This window comes from Rhineura floridana, chromosome 7 (genome assembly GCF_030035675.1).
Source record: "Rhineura floridana isolate rRhiFlo1 chromosome 7, rRhiFlo1.hap2, whole genome shotgun sequence".
NCBI classification, from domain to species: Eukaryota; Metazoa; Chordata; class Lepidosauria; order Squamata; family Rhineuridae; genus Rhineura; species Rhineura floridana.
Window position 1 is genome coordinate 55,058,935 of NC_084486.1, and position 19,482 is coordinate 55,078,416.

A 19,482-nucleotide genomic window follows, 5' to 3' on the forward strand; every position below is an offset into this window, starting at 1 on the left:
AATCACTACAATTACAGTTAAATTACTTTTTTAAAAAACTAGAGTGCCTACAAGATGTTGGCCTTGGCTGCTGCATACCTAAGTAGTCTAAAACACCATTAAAAATAAATACACACAAACAGAGGGTAGTATAATTTTTTTTATCCATAGGATTAACAGAATGGCATAACAGAACATCACATCCACACCCACCCAGCAGTGATGTTAAATCAGCACATGTATAATTTTTCACTTGAAATCAAATTTTACACTTGAAATGCTGCTTTTAAAATACATTTCTGTTATGTCTCAAGAGAACAAGATACTCAAAGAGCATGTCAGACAAGAAATGTATTTTTACAGTTGTTACATTGCCACTGGTGCCTCCCCCACCAGCAACTAAGGCACGTGCAGGGCTCACCCACCCAAGCAAATGTTATTACAGTGTAGGAGGCAGGCTGGATGGCTAGCTAGCTAGCAGTGGTGGTCTCTCTGCTAGTAAGGGAGGAGGAGGGGGAGACAGAGGCAACCGCTCAGAGGTTCGTGCACCAAACCAAGTGCAACTCCCCACACACACACTCTCAGCCAGCAAGCGTCATCTCTCTCACTCAACCACCTCCCAGACCCTTTCCTGACTCCAACTAAGGCAAACCCGCCCAAGCAAACATTTTCTCCTGGGGTGCAAAAAGGTTAAAACACTGCAAATGCAGCAAAATAGTCTGGGAGGGCGGTGGAGGCTGCTTTGCACTCCAAGTGCAAACACATGCTCACATACATTGTCATCTCTCGCCTCCACTGTTCTTCACCTCTGTTCCACTGCTCCCTCCTTCATCCATGTCCTTGCCCTCCAGCTCCTTTCTTCTTCCACTCCATTCTTCTCCACCACCGTCCATTTTCCTAATTTTTTCTCTCTACTCCATCCCCGTTCGTTCTCCACCTCCTCCCTTGTCGCCTGCTAAACACCCACAGAGTACTAGGGAAGAGTGACGCTGTGCAGAAGCCCAATTTGAGGCACATGACATTCATCCATGAATCAGAGGAGCAGAAGACTTTCCCTTCTCCCCCACCCCCCAGTAATGCCCAAAAGTAATGCTGGAAACTTTACATTTACAACTAAAAAGTAATAAAATTACTCCTTGTTCTATTACAATCAAAATGTAAATAAATTACCCACTCATTCCTCAAAAAAGTAAAACATTACAAGTGATTTGTTTTTCCTGATTAATTACTTCCAAGCTCTGATCAGGTTAGAGATTAATACAGAAAGGTTACAGAATAAGTTAAACTCTGAAGGCATTTGCCAATGAAAGCATCTGCTAGGATCAGAGCAATTTCATCTTATATTTTCATTCATTTACTTCATAAGCAGTGTAATTCTGAATATTGTGTTATATAAATATCTGAAATAAATAAGTACTAATAATACTTTTTTGTTCAATACTAATTTAGGTAGCTTTCTTCTGAACTCCCATTTCTGTACCATATTGGCATTTTTTCTTCGTTTTAGGATTGTGTTACAAGGGTATGTAGTCAAAAGGTCTGACTTTGTTTTATGACTGTAAAATTGTGAATTGACAAGAAAACACTTTTAGATAAAAACAAAGAGAAAAGGTCAGATTTTTAAAAAACCATGAAATTGCATCAAGCTTAATACAAGAATAAATCTATCCTATCATTGCATACTTTCTTTAACATATTACATTACGAGAGTTAGGCAACAATAACAAGAAAGGATTATTAGACAGGCTATTTATACAGCAAAAACCTTACTAGGTTCAGGAAAGCACAAGATGCCCCACAATAAGAATTCATAAACAAGAATGCAAATGTTTCTGGGGCAAAAATGAACATATTTTTCTCTAATAATCATGACAGTTTGGGGATTCTACCTCCCACACAAATTCCAGCAAAGAACCTGAAAGCTGGTTTTCCCCACCACATAGTCTCTACATTTCAGTTTTAGTTTGTTTGTTTTTTAAAGTTTGCACATGCATTTTCCTGCCCATTCCAGCTCAATTTTCCTTCCACTTTAGTTTTAGGGTTTTTTAAAAATTGTGCATGTATTAATGCAGAATGCATGCATGCTGCAGTAAAGGACATCTAGAGGTGTGTGTGTGTGTGTGCATGTACACATGCACATGATGTTGGCAGGAAAATTGTTGGTGCAGTGCTGCCATAACTCATGCTTGGTATTGCCATTGCAACTGGTGGCCTAGATGCCTGCCTTGCTCACTTTGTTGTCTGGAGAAAAAGAATGAGCAGCGAGAGAAGGTAGCAAGAAAAAGCTGCACCCTGGTAGGCTAGCAGGGCAGCAGCTGTTTGTGCATATTAATGTATGCATGTATGAAACAGTGTTTATGTGTGCATATGTAAGGATGACTGTGCACCTGTCTGTATATGGGCCGGTTGGGAGAAGGTACAATTCATAAAAGTGTCTAGATCCTTAATATTTATTTATTTATTTGTTTGTTTGTTTATTTATATCCTGCCCTTCCTCCAGGCAGGAGCCCAGGGCGGCTAACAAAAGCACTAAAAACTTTAAAACATCATAACAACAAACTTTAAAACACATTAAAACAACACATCTTTAAAAATGTTTCTTTAAAAAAGCTTTAAAAACATTGTCTAAGATTAAAAACGTTTTTTAAAAAAGGTTTAAGAACATATTAAAAAGCAATCCCAACACAGATGCAATACTAGATACTTAACTCTCTAACTCTGGATAATATATTTTTATAGACAATAGATCCATATAATGCATAATGTCTGGAGCTAACATGGTTGACTTTCTTGAATAATATACCCTGTATGGGTTTTGGGAATACTCTGCCATGCATTTACTTGATCTGCATAGCTTGGCTCACTTCTTCGAATGTTCCGCTTTGCATAAGTTTCAATTCTCTGCCATGGATTCTCTGATCTCCAGTCTGCTGAAGTGGATTCCATGTTACTCCCTATGATGAGGGGAGCAAAACTCATGCTAGACTGTGATTTTCTTCTAGATACAATCTTTCAAGTAGTAGAAAGGGATAACATTTTAATGTTGGCTTAGTCAAAAAATAATGTTCAGTTTTCCAGTTTTACAAGTTAAATGTGTATATATCTTATTTTTATAAATGGGTAAATATATCTATTCTTGAGATCATATACAGGGCTGGCGCCAGACATGCTGGGGCCCTTGAGCACCAACTTGCCCTGGGCCCTGGCACATGCGCGTGCACACACACACACACACACACACACACACACACACACACACAGAGACTTAAACACACAACGCATGTGCACATGCATGCGCCTACCTGTCTCTCGCAGGCAGGGAGCTTCTTCCTCCTGCCCGTTTGCTGGCTCTGTCTCGCCTGTCTTTTGCAGCTGCAGGGGCTGCTACCTGCACTCATCACTGCCATCAACCCCTGGCCGCCATCTTGGTTAATGGCAGTCCTGCGCATGCAGCCTGCGCAGCCGCAAAAGACAGGAGAGAAAGGCAGGTGGAGCCAGCAAACGGGCAGGCAGAACAAGCACCCTCCCTGCAATCCGCGGCAGCTACTCTGCCGCAGATCACGGAAAAGGAGCGCTACTTCTCCCCCAACCTATCAAGAGGCCACTCAGGGGGCTTTGTGGCTCCAGGGGCCCTCGGCCAGGGCCCGACCTGGCCGCCCTTTGGGACTGGCCCTGATCATATATCATTTTCAAAAATATTGCAAAACAAAACTGCATACAAGTGCATAGATTTGAAAGAGAAAACTATGGGGTGGAAACACAAAACTTTAAAGGGCTAGTAGCGTGGGCTTATGTCTGCATTCCACAGTGGAAATGCAGAAGACACATTTCAATGTCTGTGTCACAGAAAGGGATCAAAAAACAATTGCTTGGGTCTGAGTGATGGTCTTGAACCAAGCCTGGTTTGTTTTGCAGTTTTCTCTGGATCAAAATCAAAATCAATCACTTCACAATCACGCTCCAAATCTTTTTCCATTTTAATGACTCTGGAGACCTAGAAAATGGTTTGCCAGGTTTATGGAATGCAGGGCTGCCTGTGGGCATTCAAAAAGAACAATTCCTAGGAGGGATACATTTTCTCGAGTGTTTTCAAACTCAATGACTTTGTGCTTTTCTAACACAACGGAAAAAAACGGAAGCCTTTGCAGCAGCCAAACACCAACATTTTAATCCTTTCCTTCCTGTCCATCTGACATCTGCCTGAAGAAGCATCATAGCTTCATCTTTTCTTTCCAGAGGGAGATGGTAGAACTGGGTTCAAATTCACAAGCATTGTATGAAAAGAAGTATACATGTAAGTGTTGTGTCCAGTGCTGCCTAGAAAAATCAGTAGTATTTAGGTTACTCTTATGAAATAAAAGGCACTCTCCAGAAGAATAGAAGCATGCTTTTAAAAAGTAGAGCCACTATAGACACAAGCACGTTTACTGTAGTACTGTATGGGCTTTTGTGGACAACAGCCCATTGCTACAGATGCAAAAGTGTCTGTGCATCAGATCTCCTCCCAAAAGCACCATGGCAATATGCAGTTAAGGAAGTTGCTCAGGAAATCTTAATTGTTAAAACACCTTTCCCTGAAATACTTCCACGGGGGCTTCTTGGATGGTGCTTCTCAAATATTTTGGGGAATGCTTTCAATATAAGCCTTTCTGCTCAAGAAGCATTAGTCTAGGATCCTCTGTGCTTTCGAGAGAATTCTGGGTCATATGTTGGAGTGTGCATCCAGAGCATGTGACTCTTCATTTCTCCCTCATGTGAACTGAGGGTGTCTTGTACAGGCACTGGGCACTGCCATTCAACTTGTACAACAGACTTCTGCTTGCACAACAGAATGTCCCACTTTCCCCTCCACCCACAGCCTCCATAGACCCTCAGATTCTGCTCCAGAGGGTTGGGAACAAATGAAATGCTGCTTGTGAAGGGATGGATATCACCCACTGTGTCCAGGTATGGGTATGTATAGATTTAGACAAACTGGAATGGGTTAGAGAAAGACAATAAAGGTGCCTGGTGGTATGGAAAAGAAGTCCATAAGGAAAGTTTTAAGTACGTGATGGGCTGTCACACAGAAAAGGGAACAAACTTGTTTGTTGGTGCCCCAGAGGACAGGACTAGATCTAGTGGTTTTAAGATACAGGAAGACAGATTTCAGCTCAACATGCACAGAAACTTCTTAAAGGCAAAAGCAATTGGACAATGGAATCAATGGCCCAGGGAGGTGGTAGGGTCTCCCTCTATGGTGGTCTTAAAGCAGAAGCAGACAGGCACCTATTAGCTCTGGATTTTCTGAATTGAGCAGGAGACTGGACTAGATCTGTAGAAGGACCCATCCAACATTATGGTCACAACCATTGCAGACATTTAAAGCACTTATCACTGAGAGGCATGGGTCCCCCAGATAGTCCTGGGAACTTCCAAGGAACCCCAGGATTCCCAGAACACAGTTTGAAAACTCCTCTGCATTAGCCCTAGAGGAATGGAGTGGTAGTGAACACCATAACTGGGAAGTACGGCAATATTATGAACAGCATTTCACTGTACACCAGGAAAGTGCCACTGAAGCTAGTGGGATTATTCCAGTTTGAGAAATGTAGCTTCTGTGTCCTGGTTAAAGGAAGATGGTGGGCAGGGCTACATTGGCATCAAACTCATTATACATTTCATGTGTCATCTAAATGAGCTGTGAAAATAACCAGGGTCCTGGGTTATCAGAACCCCAAATGAGAGACATCAGTGATATATTAAAAGTAATGAAAGGAGACTTCCACCCACACAGTCTCCGGCAAGTTTACTTCATTTAACCCAGACAGATGTAAAGATAGTAAAGAATTCACTATTACAAGGCAAAATACTCCAAAACAAGAAGGCAATGTTTTCCCCCCTATCTTTTTTCAATTAACGTATTTATTGGTTTGGTGGTAGGGCTGTGCTAAAATCTGAAGTCTGTTCATTTCCCAGACAGTTAAATGGCAGTCAGCCTTAATGAGTTTTCACAAACACTATGCTTCATAACCGCAATCAGTAGCAGAAAGACACTTGTTCATGCTGTTGTGTGTAAAGACTGTTATAAAAGACTGTCATACTGCACTTTTTTTGTCGGGGGGGGAATCTAGAGATAAAATTTTGTATGCTTCAAGTTGGCATATCATTATGCAGGTCTTTGTTTTCGTAGATTTGTATATGTCCATTTGGGGGTGGGGTATATTTTGTCTTTGCGCTTGTGTTTCTTGCACAGTGTACATTTTATTTCCTAATGTTACTTACCATAAAAAGCATATCTCTAGGCACCTCATTTTTCAAAGGATTTTGTCGTTTTGATGCTTGTTTAAGGCCTGTAAATGGGTTTGCATGTTTCACTTTTAGATGAACTGTTCAGGGCTATCACTGCTGGTCATTGGCGCTAAAGATGACAAGTCCAGGGGAAATTCCAAGAGATTGGGGACCCAGTGGGTAACCAAATGGAAAGGCGGACAGAGATCATTCTGTGATGTTTTTGTATATATTGGGAGGATGGAGCTATCATGTCAGAGTGAAACGAGCAGCATCTTCCAAACCTAAATAACAGGTGCCCTGTACATCTCACTGTTTCCCCCTATTAATTAGATTTCCTGTCGGTCTTGGTACTATCCATTAACATGTCTGATACATCTAACCTAAATCCAGGGGAATGCTCCTTTTACATTATAGTGAAATTTCAAAAGCAGCAATTTATATTGGTTTTTTGAACACAGCAGGTTTGGAAATTTTCAAATATATCATTATTTCTTAAATAGTTACCCCACCCTCTTTGCTAATCAGTATCTGTTTAAACAACTGGGTTTAAAAAAAAAAAACATTAGAACTTCAAAATCATTTTGATTTCTTTACACAAATCGGTTGTTTTGTTGCCTTTTAGCACAATGTTGTTTTATTCCATACATCTGTATTGTCATCAACTATTCATATCAAACATGCTGGCACAAAATGTTATATAGGGGTGAAGAAATAAGAAGCTTGAGCTCCTTATCCTCTTTTTAACTTTTCCCTCCATTGAAGTAGGACTCTGCTGTAATATTTCAAAATGAGGATTTGCCCTTGTCTATGTACCCAATAAGGTGCAACACATAATCCATCTCTCTTTGATTGCTTAGTTTTCTAATAATATATTTTACACCAAAAAAGTGTTATTGTGTGTACATACCTGTACATGTATACCTGACTGATACGTGTCCAGGATATTTAGTTAAGAGGCATAATGCACCACATGGAAATGCACTCTTACATGGAATTGGGGATGAAAAGAGCTTAGACTAATACAGGCAGTTTATTACAAAAAAATAAGGATATTAATTACATGAGCAGTATTCAACTTAGATTGGCAACTATTTGGTTAAATCTAAAAGGAAAGCAAGGGGGATCCTAAGAGGGTTGGAGCAGGGGTCAGTATAGAAACAATGCTTGAGTAGCCACAGAGTAGCCAGGAGGACATGATTTAAATCTGTTACTTTAATCAGCGAGGAAAAAAGGCAGATTTAAATCAAGTTTCTCATTGGTACTTTGTCATATGTTTCAGTAGTGCAAATGTGGCTACTCAAGTATATTAATTTGAAAATGTGAATGGACTGCCTTCAGGTCGATCCTGACTTATGGCGACCCTATGAACAGGGTTTTCATGGTAAGCGGTATTCAGAGGGGGTTTACCATTGCCTCCCTCTGAGGCTAGTCTTCCCCAGCTGGCTAGGGTCTACTCAGCTTGCCACAGCTGCACAAGCCAGCCCCTTCCTTGTCTGCAACTGCCAGTTGAGGGGCAACTGGGCTCCTTGGGACTATGCAGCTTGCCCACAGCTGCACAGGTGGTAGGGCACGTAACCCCTGAGCCACTCACTATGGGGGTGATCTTTAGCTGGCCCTTTTCACCCAAGAGACATGAGCGGGGATTTGAACTCACAGACTCTGGACTCCGAGCCAGGCTCTCCTCCCCACTGTGCTATACTGGCTTAAAGGGGTATTATTTCATTCTTACAAGCAAGCCTTGCTTCTCTAAGTCTGTGTATATATTTTGCATGCTTTGTTGTTGTTTTTCTTAACCTGTAGAGGAAATATCTTCAAAATATAGATCTTTCTTATGGCCAGCACCCATGGCAGCTTGCAAAGTTAACAGCACAACGCTACTTACTCAGAAGTAAGTCTTCTTGAGTTCAATGCGGATTTCTCCCAAGGAAGTGGTGCAGGACTGCAACCTAAACATGGGCATAGAGGACCCTGCACACTGCACAAACGTGTCATCCATTCTTTTTTTTTGAGCATTGCTACTTTCTGCTTCACTTAGCCTAGCTCCACCCTCACAAAAAAGGTAACAAGCAAACATGAAGTACTCATGATTCATAGCAGGACTGATTATAACTAGAGCAATCAAAGTCCTTTCAGGTTCCGTTACTTGGAAGGAGGTGAGGCCGAGGACACACAAGCACAGCTATGTTGTATTTTTCCTTGGAGCTAGGGAATAGATAAAAACTGTCAATTTCAGTGTCTAATTTTTCCACTTTAAAATACAGTTGCCATATCAATTTGTGTTTTTTTAAAAAAATCCTCATGAACATTCATCAGTTGCATTTAGTGCAGATTTCTTAGAATACACATATTTTGGTATGCAATTCCCCCTAATATACACACTTTTTACAAAGCAGTTTTCCCTAATGCAATCCATTTTTGTGCGTGATTTCCACAAATGCAAGCATTTTTATGCAAACTTTACACTAGTATATGCATTCCTCCCTTTGGAAGGATGGGCAGGATATAAATTTAATCATAAATAAATAAATACTTTTTTGTGCACATTACTTGGCTAGAGTCCTGCACTGCAAAATTTAAAGAGAGGGCCGGCGCCAGGTGTGACTGGGCCCTTGGATGCCAGCCTGCCCTGAGCTCCGGGGGCCCTACTCCCAGCCCCCCTACAGACTGTGTAGGACTGCTCCACCTACCTCTTATCTCTGTGAATGTCCTGTGCGCCTGACATGCAGATCACTGCCGTCAACCAAGATGGCAGCAGAGGCTTCTCTAAGGGGCTGATACCCCTACTGCTATCTTCATTGATGGCACACATGCGTGCTATGCTGCATGTGTGCATATGCCTGCCATCAATCAAGATGGCGGTAGGGGCATCAGCCCTTTACAGAAGCCTCTGCTGCCATCTTGGTTGATGACAGCTGCAAGCCCAGGATGCAGGGCATTCAAAAAAAGAAAGGAGAGGTAGGTGGGGCGGGTGGGCACAGTCGGGAGTTGACCCTGCCAAGGATCACAGAAGGGGAGCGCTACCCCTACACCCTAAGGAGGGCCCTTCAGGGGCCCCTCTGGGCAGCAGGGGCCCTCAGCCAGGGCCCGACCTGGCCACCCTTTGGCACTGGCCCTGTTGAAAGATGTGCTAACTTCAAAGGATGACTGTGTTTTGGTGCATGTTTTGTTTCAGAAAGTTTGAATTAGGTAGGTTTGCCTTTAAATGTAAACTGAATCAAATTTCTCCCCCATCCCTACTTGGAGACCTAAATAAATACAAAATACAAAAAAGAACAAACACAAGGAAGGAAAACTGGGGGGAAAGGACAGGAGGATGGGCAAAGCGAACCAAGGAGCATTAACCCAGCTGGAACAACCCGAGCTGACATCAAGCTGAACACTAAGGTCTGGTTGTAAAGGAGAGGTGTCCCCAGAACAAAGAGGAGAAAGGTGTCCAGAGTGTTTGTGGAACCTAGGATTGAAGAAAAGAACTCGTCAGTTGATTGTAAAAATGTTTGCCGAGTGATGGGAGGGGGGGGAAGAGCTCATGGACAATGATCTTTTTAGTATTTTGGAGCTGATAACCATATAAAACCACATGAACTATAAAAATTGCGTTATACTTAGTGTTACATTTTCTTCTGTAAATAAAAAAAGAGTGTACAAGTTATTCATTAAATCTTGGCAAATTAATTTCTTTTGGCCCTGAAGAACCTGTCATAGATGATGAGAGCAAAAGGTGTGTGGTCTGCAAGAAGGGGTTTGGTGTGCATATTTTTGGTTGGAGGATGCTTAGTTTAAGGCTATTAAAGCATGCTAATGCGTTTCCTGGTGGCAGCATTGTTTCAGGCTTGGAGTTTTCCTCTCAGCTGGCCAGTTAGTGGGCATGTGCATTTCCCAGGAGTTCTCATCCCTGTTTGCCTTAATGATGTTTGACATTCCTAGATCATCTTGTCCTGATTCTCTAAGCTTCAGCTTTGTTTACCTTCCCAGACAAAATGTAGTTTGGGAGTCGAGGGACAGTATCTCACTCGTGCACCCCATCAGCACAAGGATTTTCGCTTGTGCAGCAGGACTTCCCTCCCTCCCCTGCATGCACCCCACACCCTCCCCAAATCTTCAGAGGATTTGGGAAATCACTAGAACAGAATTGGGAGGGGGGAGGGGAAAGTCCCGTTGTGCAAGTGGCAATCCTTGTGCTGATAGGACTGTGATTTAGTGCTCCTTCGGATGCAGCCCAAGGTGCTTAGGGAGGTACTGAAATGGCAGCAATGCCAAGCTCCCTGATAATGAGAATAAAATTGCCATGCTATCTTAGCCATGTTAATTGTCCATCATTGCGCTTAATATTCTGCCTACAGACAATTGCCTTTTGAAGCCTCAAGAGGGTATGTTTTGCCAGTCATTAGGTAGTAGTATAGGGGCACATTCAGAAGTGCAGTCCCTTCATGCCCCCTTCTAAGACTGTACAACCTTCTAAAATCATAGAATAATCTGGCCAGGCTGGAATACTGCTTTCTGCTTTTCTATCACTGTCACCATTTGACTGTCCTTTCAGAGATATTGCTTAAATTGATGAATTTAGTGTCTACATGTTTATCTCCTGCTGCTACCAAACTACTTGATGATGTAGATGGGATACTATCATCAGGGTTTACTGTCTCTTTTTCTGCAATTGCAGAATTCTCACTGTCCACAACTTGTCTTGGCTTTTTGAAGTAGGAACTAATAAAGACTTGCTTGCAATTGAAACTCATTGGGGCCTGTATAACTGATTTAGAAAGCCCTACAGCGATAAAGAAAAGCACAACCTTTTTTAAAAACTGCTGGGTGCGTAGGTTCACCCCCCCCCAAAAAAAATTCTCTTTGTCTGTGGGCTTTTTTGATGCTGGGTTAAGGCAAAGCAGAAAATGGCAAGGAAGCATCTTAGAAGACACTTCTCAGTGGGCAACACACTCCCCTTTTATGCTGGTTGTCTCATAGGATGCTGGAGACATAGGGACCCAGCCCTGCTGGGATCTGGTTCCCAAAAAAGTCAGGGGTCTAAGATACTCCTCTACCTGAGATCCTGGACTATTGCATTCCTGGTAGGCTTGCTCTCCCCTCCTCTTTTCACATGAAGAAGATACTAGAAGCTTTCACTTCCATTTCAGATTAACCATAGTTTAGCATTAGGTCCACACTATAAACTGTTAGTGAAAACAAAACATCTTCACAAACTATGGTTTGAAGCTGGCTTGTTTCCACTAACCATAGTTATGATTAACTGTGATTTTCAGGGTTCAGATATCACAACAAGCTATTGTTACTCTAAAACGGAAACAAAAATTTCCAATTACCTCATCGTTAAATGAGCAGGGAAAAGGCTAGTGAGCAAGTCTGAGGCTTGCTCCAGTTTGCCCATTTAATGCCAAACCATGGTTTATCTGTACATACAAATGCAGCTATAATCTAATCCACTGATGGAAATTTTCAGATAGGCCTTAAAACTGAACAGAACTCAATGTATTCATGCAAATGCATCTATGAAGGATGCATTAGAATGTTCAAGAAACAATAAAACAGTATACAGATGTTGAGTTTTAGCTTGTTATGTTTTTTCCCCTAACCCAAAACAATAAGTGGTTCATTTATACCCTGAAGCATAAAATCATTTACACTAGAAGAGAAGATGAATGATAATATTCTTGAGCACAGCAAGAGGGGATTTATATTCATAGTTTCATTTAAAAGTGGTGGGAGTTTTGTGAATAACTCACTACATATGTCTTGTTAAATTCTCTTCTCTGTCTCACAACACTGGAAAGTCATTTTAAGTTATTAATCTACTTGTTATAGACAAATTTAACGATCTAATCAAGCACTAAGGAGGAATTTGGCCTGTTTTAATAGAGGGCAAATATGTAGACAATCTGATAAAAATGTTCCTTTTTCTTCTGAAATTGCATTTTCAGATGTTCCTACATGATGATAAGTCTGCGCACTGAAACAATAACATTTTCTGTTTAAGATTCACTGCTGTTATTTGAAGCCAGTATGGATTTTTCCATACAAAGAGTCTTTAAGCCTGTATCATTTTCAGCCATCAGTCTGTAACACTTCCTAACAGATTCTTTTGTTTTCTTGTTTAGAAAAGCTCCCCCCCCCCATCTCTCAGACACACACAAAGGCTTAGTTTTAAGGAACTGTCAATAGCATTCACCTTAAACTGCACAGGAAAAACTAAAAGGGTGGTTATAAAAATATAGAAAATTATAAATTTTAGAGGCAGGGATATTTTATTGCATCCATTTATCTGAGTGTGACTGGATTTGTCATACTGATTTCACTGAGTTTGCAATCTAACTATTAATCATCCGGCAATGAAAAGCATCTTGTTTTATATTTTACCAGCAGTGTACTCTTATATGTTAAGGAACACAGTTTAAAGTGAAGCAGGGTTATAAAAATAGAAGCTTTCAAAGAAGGGTCACAGTCCAACACAGAATTAAGGGTGCTTAAGTCTCTTCATTGCATGGGCTTTATTAAGGATGATCAGAAGCTGCCAAGGTCAGTATGCAATTGATTTAAAAAATAAACAGCAAATCACTCTGAGTACTCACAGCCTGTTTGATGCATATTTTGTGAGGCTGACATTGTGCTTTCCTGGGAAACTGAGATTTCTGTCTATGGTATCTATGGTGTCTTTTCAGAGCACCACTTTGTATCCTAAAAGGTTTACATGTATATGCATTTACATGTATATGGGTCCCTTTATATTTCTGCATTCCCTTGTGCTGGTATTGCATTTAAGGGACAAACGACAGGCTATGTTAAATAAGCACAATAGTTTAAAACAGGAGTGGCTAAGCTTTGACCTTCTAGATATTGCTGGATTCCAATTCCCATCATTGTTGACTATTGGCCATGTTGACTGATGGGTGTCCAATAACATTGGTAGGGCCACAGGTTTCCTATTCTGCTCCAGTTTAAAACAGGACTAGAACTGGACTGATCTATTTATTAACAAAAAGCTGGTCTGAATTGTGACCGTGGTTTGAAGTGAAAGGATTTAATTCCCCCCATGACCCTTTTCCGTTCATCTCTGCAACTGCTGTTGGCAGCAAATAATATCTTTTGGGCACAAATAGTAGTTTTGGAAGTGGGCTTTCAGTGGGAAAATTGAATGGGGTTCTGCAATGGGAAACTGTCACTTTCATCTTACAGAGATTGAGAGGAAGTTTGACAGTTAACTGATGCTGTTTGAAACATTTATATAGGGACTAGATAGTGGATCCATGCTCTGTCACATCCAGGCTAGGCTGCTGTAATACGTTCTATGTGGAGCTGCTTTTGAAGACAGTTTGAAAACACAGCTGCAGGAGTTCTCCTGTAATTTTAGGTAGTTAACATCCATAACACCTTTACTGTATCAGTTGCACTGGTTACTGATATGTTTCCAGGCCCAATTTAAAGTGCTAATTTTGACCTTAAAGCCCTAAACCATTTGAACCCAAGCTGTTTGCTGGGCTGCCTGTGCCTGTATCATCCTACCTACACTTCAATATTTGCTTTGGATGTTCTTCTGATGTGTCCAACTGCTAGGAAAATATCCTTCTCTAAGGTGACTTTTCAAAGCTGAACAGTTCCATGGCTTTGGAATTCCTGTCCATTGGACCTGAATCAAATCACTACATACAGGGTTTTCAGAAGGTCCTGAAGAACTCTCCCTTTCAGTTGGACTTCCAGGCGTGATGTTTGACTATCTGAGTTGGAAAGTCTGCAGTAATAAAGGGACTTGTTATATGTATCCCTACTCTTAACTGAGCACCATTACCCTTCAAAAGCACAGAATTTCCTTTTAAATTAATATAATTACTTTGAGTGTGTATGACAAAAAATATGTTTCAATGTTTAAAATAATTATGTTTAAAATTATACTTAGAGCAGATGCAAACACTACTCCCCCCCCCAAAAAAATAGTCTCAATCCTTAAATAAATAAATAAATAAAATTTTATTTCTAGGCCGCCTATCTGGGCCCTTGTAGCAAATATGTAGCTTTTGCATTTACTCCGGAAAATTGCAGGTATCTGCAGCACTCTTAATCTAGTCTGTGCACTCTTGAATCACAATGATTAATTGGAGCTTTGTCTTTATCCAATTTTGTGGTGGCACCATCATTCTGATGCTAATGGATGCTTATGCAAGGCTAAGGTAAGCCATTGGTTCTGGTAGGTGAGCTGACAGATTGATGCTGGATCTAGAAAGGTGGGAGCATAAACTTTACAAAATGAAGTGTGTAAACCAGCCGTGAGAGTGCTGAAGAGGTGCTAAATAATAATGATGAAATATAAATAAATGTCCTAGCTTTCTTTGTACTTTACAGTCGGTGGGGTTTGTGTGTGTGGACAAATCCCTGAGTCTCCCCCTTTTTTTGTGCTGCCAGGCAGTTGATTTTATTAAAAAGACTGTGGTGGCTAGAGCACTATTTCATTTTTATTTGCTTTTAAATTGCCTGATTTGAAAACCAATTATTCCACTTTTGACAGAATAATTGGAAATAGAGAACTCTTGACTCTTTGCTTAGGTGGGTAAACGAAAAAACAAAATATAAGCTAATTGGTAGAGAGGAAGCTCTATCTTTTATCCTTTTCTGAAACTTTGAAGATTGCTTCTGATGTGTTTTTGCAAACGGAGGTCCCATATAAATAGTCATTTCCCCCTATGTCTCATTGTGTGGGCAGCACTTTAATCCTGCACTATACCCAGCTTCCGAAACTGAGCATCAATGAAAATCATTGCATCAGAAATAGCCCCAACATTTCACAGGCATACCAAATACATAAATAAAAGCACCAGTTAGCCATAACTACTATAAAACACTCTCCATCTTCTTGTCACACACTGTGTAAAAAGTGCCTCTAATTGTAACCGAAGCATGGGGGGGATAATGTTTCTTTTGCTGACTGCACATTCTTTCTTCAAAATAAATAACTTCTTCAAGAAGGAGACAATAGGAGAAAGACCTTGACCACTGTTTTGAGGTGGTTCCTCTTCTTGATGGTGGCTAAGAAGTAGTAGATTCATTCTTATTACTATTTAAAGAGACCTTTTCTTAGGAAACTAGCTGATGTTCCTGTGGATAGTAATCACATAATTCATTACAAGGTATGCACATGACCAGAGCAGTATGAGAAAAGGCTACAGAGAAGTGCTTCTATATGGCTGTGGTGAACTGGGAACAATAATACATTCTGCAGCCAACACAAGGATAGATAATGTGGGACTTGCTGCTGCTGCGACTGCTACTACTACTACAACTATTAAATCACCTTCCACACACATCTTAAGACAATGTACAAAATGCAACAAAAGATAGCTAAAACAACACAGAAAATAGCAGCAGTTATATATATATATATATAATACCAAGTAGACAGTCATGGCAGCTGAAAAGTCTTCTAGGACTAAAAATGTATTCAGTTGTTTCTGCAAAGTACAGACAGTGGGCGCCTCCCGTATCTTGACAGGAAATGCTGTTGCACAGAACAGGGGCAGCTACACTAAAAAGCTCAGCTCTAAGATACTATGGAGCCAGGTTATGAGGTCTGTGGAATTTGGAAGGAGGAGCTCTCCCTCAGACTGCAGTGACCTACTGGGTACATACATCTCTCAAGTAACCTGGTCCTATGCTATATAAGGCATTATATGTTATCACGAAAACTTGAACTTGGCCAGGCAGCAGATTGGCAGCCAGTGCAAATCCCACAAGCTGTGTTCTGCACCAGCTGCACCCTCTAGATCAACCTCAAGAATAGCCGCATACAGAACCCATTGCAGTAATCCAGTCTTGAGGTTATCAGTGCACGGACAACAGTGGTCAAGCTTTCTTGATCCAAGAATGGTTGCAGGTGTCTTCCCAGCTGAACCTGGTAAAAGGCACTCCTAGCCACTGAGAATGTGTGTGCCTCCAGGGTCGGAACTGGATCCAGGCACACCCTCAATGTACATACCTGCTCCTTAAGGAAGTGTGCAAACCAATCCAAAGCAGGTAACTTACTAACTTCCTGTACCCAGGAAGCACTCACCCACAGAGCCTCCATCTTGCCAGGATGCATATGCAGTTTATTGGCCCTCATCCAGCCCACCACTATATCCAGACACTATATCCAGTCTAGGGCCTGCTCAGCCATTCCCTGTTCAGATGTTAAAGAGAAATAGAGTTGGGTAACATCAGCTTACTGATGACACCTTGCTAAAATCTCCTAATGACTGCTCCCAATGACTTCATCTAGATGTTAAATACCACTGGAGACAGTATAGTGTCCTGCAGTACCCCATAGGTCAGGAGCCAGAGGCCCTAACAATACCCATCCAATGCTACCTTTTGCAACTGTCCCTGGAGATAAGGCTGGAACCACTGCAGAACAGTGCCCCCAATACCCGTCTCCCATAAACAGTCCAGGAGGTGGTATCAAAAGCTGACAAGAGATCTAGCAAGAGCAGCAGGGTTGTACTTCTCCCATCTCTCTCTCTCTCTCTCTCTCTCAGTAAAAGTCATGCATCAGGGCAACCAGAGCAGATTCAGTCCCAAACCCAGGTTTCAACCCACAGTGGAATGGGTCTAGATAATCCCATATCTGTTAAGGCCAAAAGACAAAACTTTCCACATAAGAACAACTTGGGTACTACACCACAAAGGGTAGGCATGAATACTGATGATATTACTATGGGCCATCATCTGTGAAAACAGCATTAATATATAATTAAATATTAGCTTTAGACATTTTATTAGAATATTTAGGCTTCGATATTATATGCTATAATATCATTTGCCCAAATAATGTCACTGAATGTAAAAGAATGGATAGATACCTGGAGGTTCAGGGTTGGATCCATTTGTCAAAAACTTATCATCTGGAACTAATGTATGAAAATACGAAGTTTGCTTATATCAGGGCCAAGCCAATAATCTGCCAGCCTGGTATCTAAGCGGCAGCAACTCTCCTGGGTTTCAGACAGAAGTCTTCCACATCACCTGCTACTTTTTACTAGAGAGGCCAGCAGATGGAACTGAAGAACTTCTGGATGCAAAGCATGTGCTCTAACACTAAGCTAAATGTAACTGGGAATTTGAGGTCAGCACCCTTAACAAACTACAGTTCCCAGGAGTCCCCATGGCTGTTAAAGTGGTATTAGAGTGCTTTAAATATATGGTATAGTTCAGCAGGGAACACATGACACTGGTTACATTTTTAGCATAGAAATCAAATTGTATAACCAAGTACATATTGAAATATTGTCAGAGGAGATGGAGTTATTTCTTAAAAGCCTATGAGTTAGTTATCAAGCAATCTCCTTTTAAATTCAACAATAGAAAATGGCAAGGAAGTAATCACAACAAGAGTTTGTAGTAATAAAGTTTATAATAATAAAAAGCACCCTGCTTACTTGGTTTATAGTCAGGAGTTTTATGGATTATGCTTAGATATTATTTCAGCCCTCCGGGTTATATTCACTTCATTCTCAATGCTTCTCTTACATTATGACATTAAGCCAAATCCTTAGTGCTTATTTAGCATTTGAATTCCAAAGCAATCTATTGTAGAGATTGCTTTTGTATGTTCATGTAGTGCTAAAGTGTGCAAATATTTATTCCTGAAAGGTTATGATTGCTTTAAATAAAGCAACTGTTTTGGGCAAACATAAGGTATATTTAAATCAAGTAATTGGACTTGATCCATATATGGAAAATTTGAAAATATATACTTAAATGGACTGTAGATGCAAATGGTGAATAATTGTTTCACACACACACTCACTTGCTGAAAATTGCAAGGTTTATGTTAATGTAGCCAACTGTAGAAAAAAAACAGAAGGCTTACAAAAATGAAACATGATGTAAAGAGTGTAGCTGAACACGAGGAAGCAATTGCTGTAACTTTAAAAGGCTGTATAACACTGTAATAAGCACCAGGCAGCCCTATAGAACTTATAGGATGTATTTGCTCCAAGGCTCTGTACCGTACGTCAGTCCAATGAACAGGAAAAGTACCCTTCTCACCCATGTAATCAGTAGGTGATGCCTTTGTCCCCTTCCCACCCGGCTCCCAAAGAGATGGAAACCATTTGACACGACTCATGCATGCCTTTCTATTTGGTATCAATGTGAGGCTGAAATTCTTGTCTCTCCCCCACACACACACACACATAAGCACACACAAAACCCTGTTGAGGGGTGGGATGTGTTGCTGTGCATAAACCTCTTTCTGGATTTGGGATGGTGCAAGTCTACTCAACAAGGGGCTTCCTTTAACCTTCTGGGTTCAATCCAAGCTGCTGGTGCTTCCCTATCCCTTTTACCACCTTGCCCCCCATATCTCTCTTTACATTGCCCCCCATGCCTACAGTGTCTTCTCAGGCCCTGCTCCAAGTTCCAACAACCCATGAAGTAGCAGGACAATTATATTAATCACTATGAGGCAAACTTCCTGTTATGCCACATTTTCCTCCTGAACTTTCATTCCAATCTCGGTTTCAGGTTATTCCAATGAGCAGCGAAGAAAATATGGTTTCTGTCCTTTCCTTCATTGTCCCAGTTAGTGTTGCGTGGGCAGCTCTGAAAGCACTCGTTTGGTAGCACTGCTAAAGAACAGCTTCATATTTCAAATAAATAGTTTTTGCTTCCTTGGATTTGTCCCCGTTAACTGTTTCTCCATGCTACAGGCTCATGCGTGGCACTGTTCCCGCTCCTTTCCACTGATTGCCTGCTCAAAATTCATTTTGAGAGCCTTTGGCTTAGATCATCTGCAGGCAATAATTAAAATCTTCTGTGGGAAACAAGGGTATTAAGGAGCGAGCATGAAATCGTCATTTAGGGCCATGTGTAATATCTTTGCAGGTTATTATGAAACTTTTTTATTGCCTTTTTCTGTAGAAAATGAAAACACACTTTGGTTGTTAACACTAATAATGGCACTGCATCCTGTGAATAGTAGCAAAGCTGAATTAGAGCCTTACTAGTTCTCTGGAAGGTCTCAGATCTCTTGAGAAAATCAGTAATGACTTCTTTTGAGTGCATATTTTTTGATATAGACTGGTGAGATGAGGCAGTAAATACTGAAACTGCTGGGGAAGATTGGCTGCGGAATGCCTGGCAAACTTTCATGTTGTGGTAAACTTTTCTCTCTATAAAGGACTATGGGAAAGCAAAAATTCTATGCTTTTGAACATTGGGAGATAGAAGGTGGGTGTTATAGGAGGGGTATAT

General features: G+C 41.0%; 1 protein-coding gene across 1 annotated transcript in view; it reads left to right on the forward strand.

The window, feature by feature from the left end:
- Positions 1-19,482, forward strand: part of TCERG1L (transcription elongation regulator 1 like) — a 273,068-nt gene that overhangs the window by 123,755 nt on the left and 129,831 nt on the right. The gene's annotated exons all lie outside the window — the stretch shown is intronic.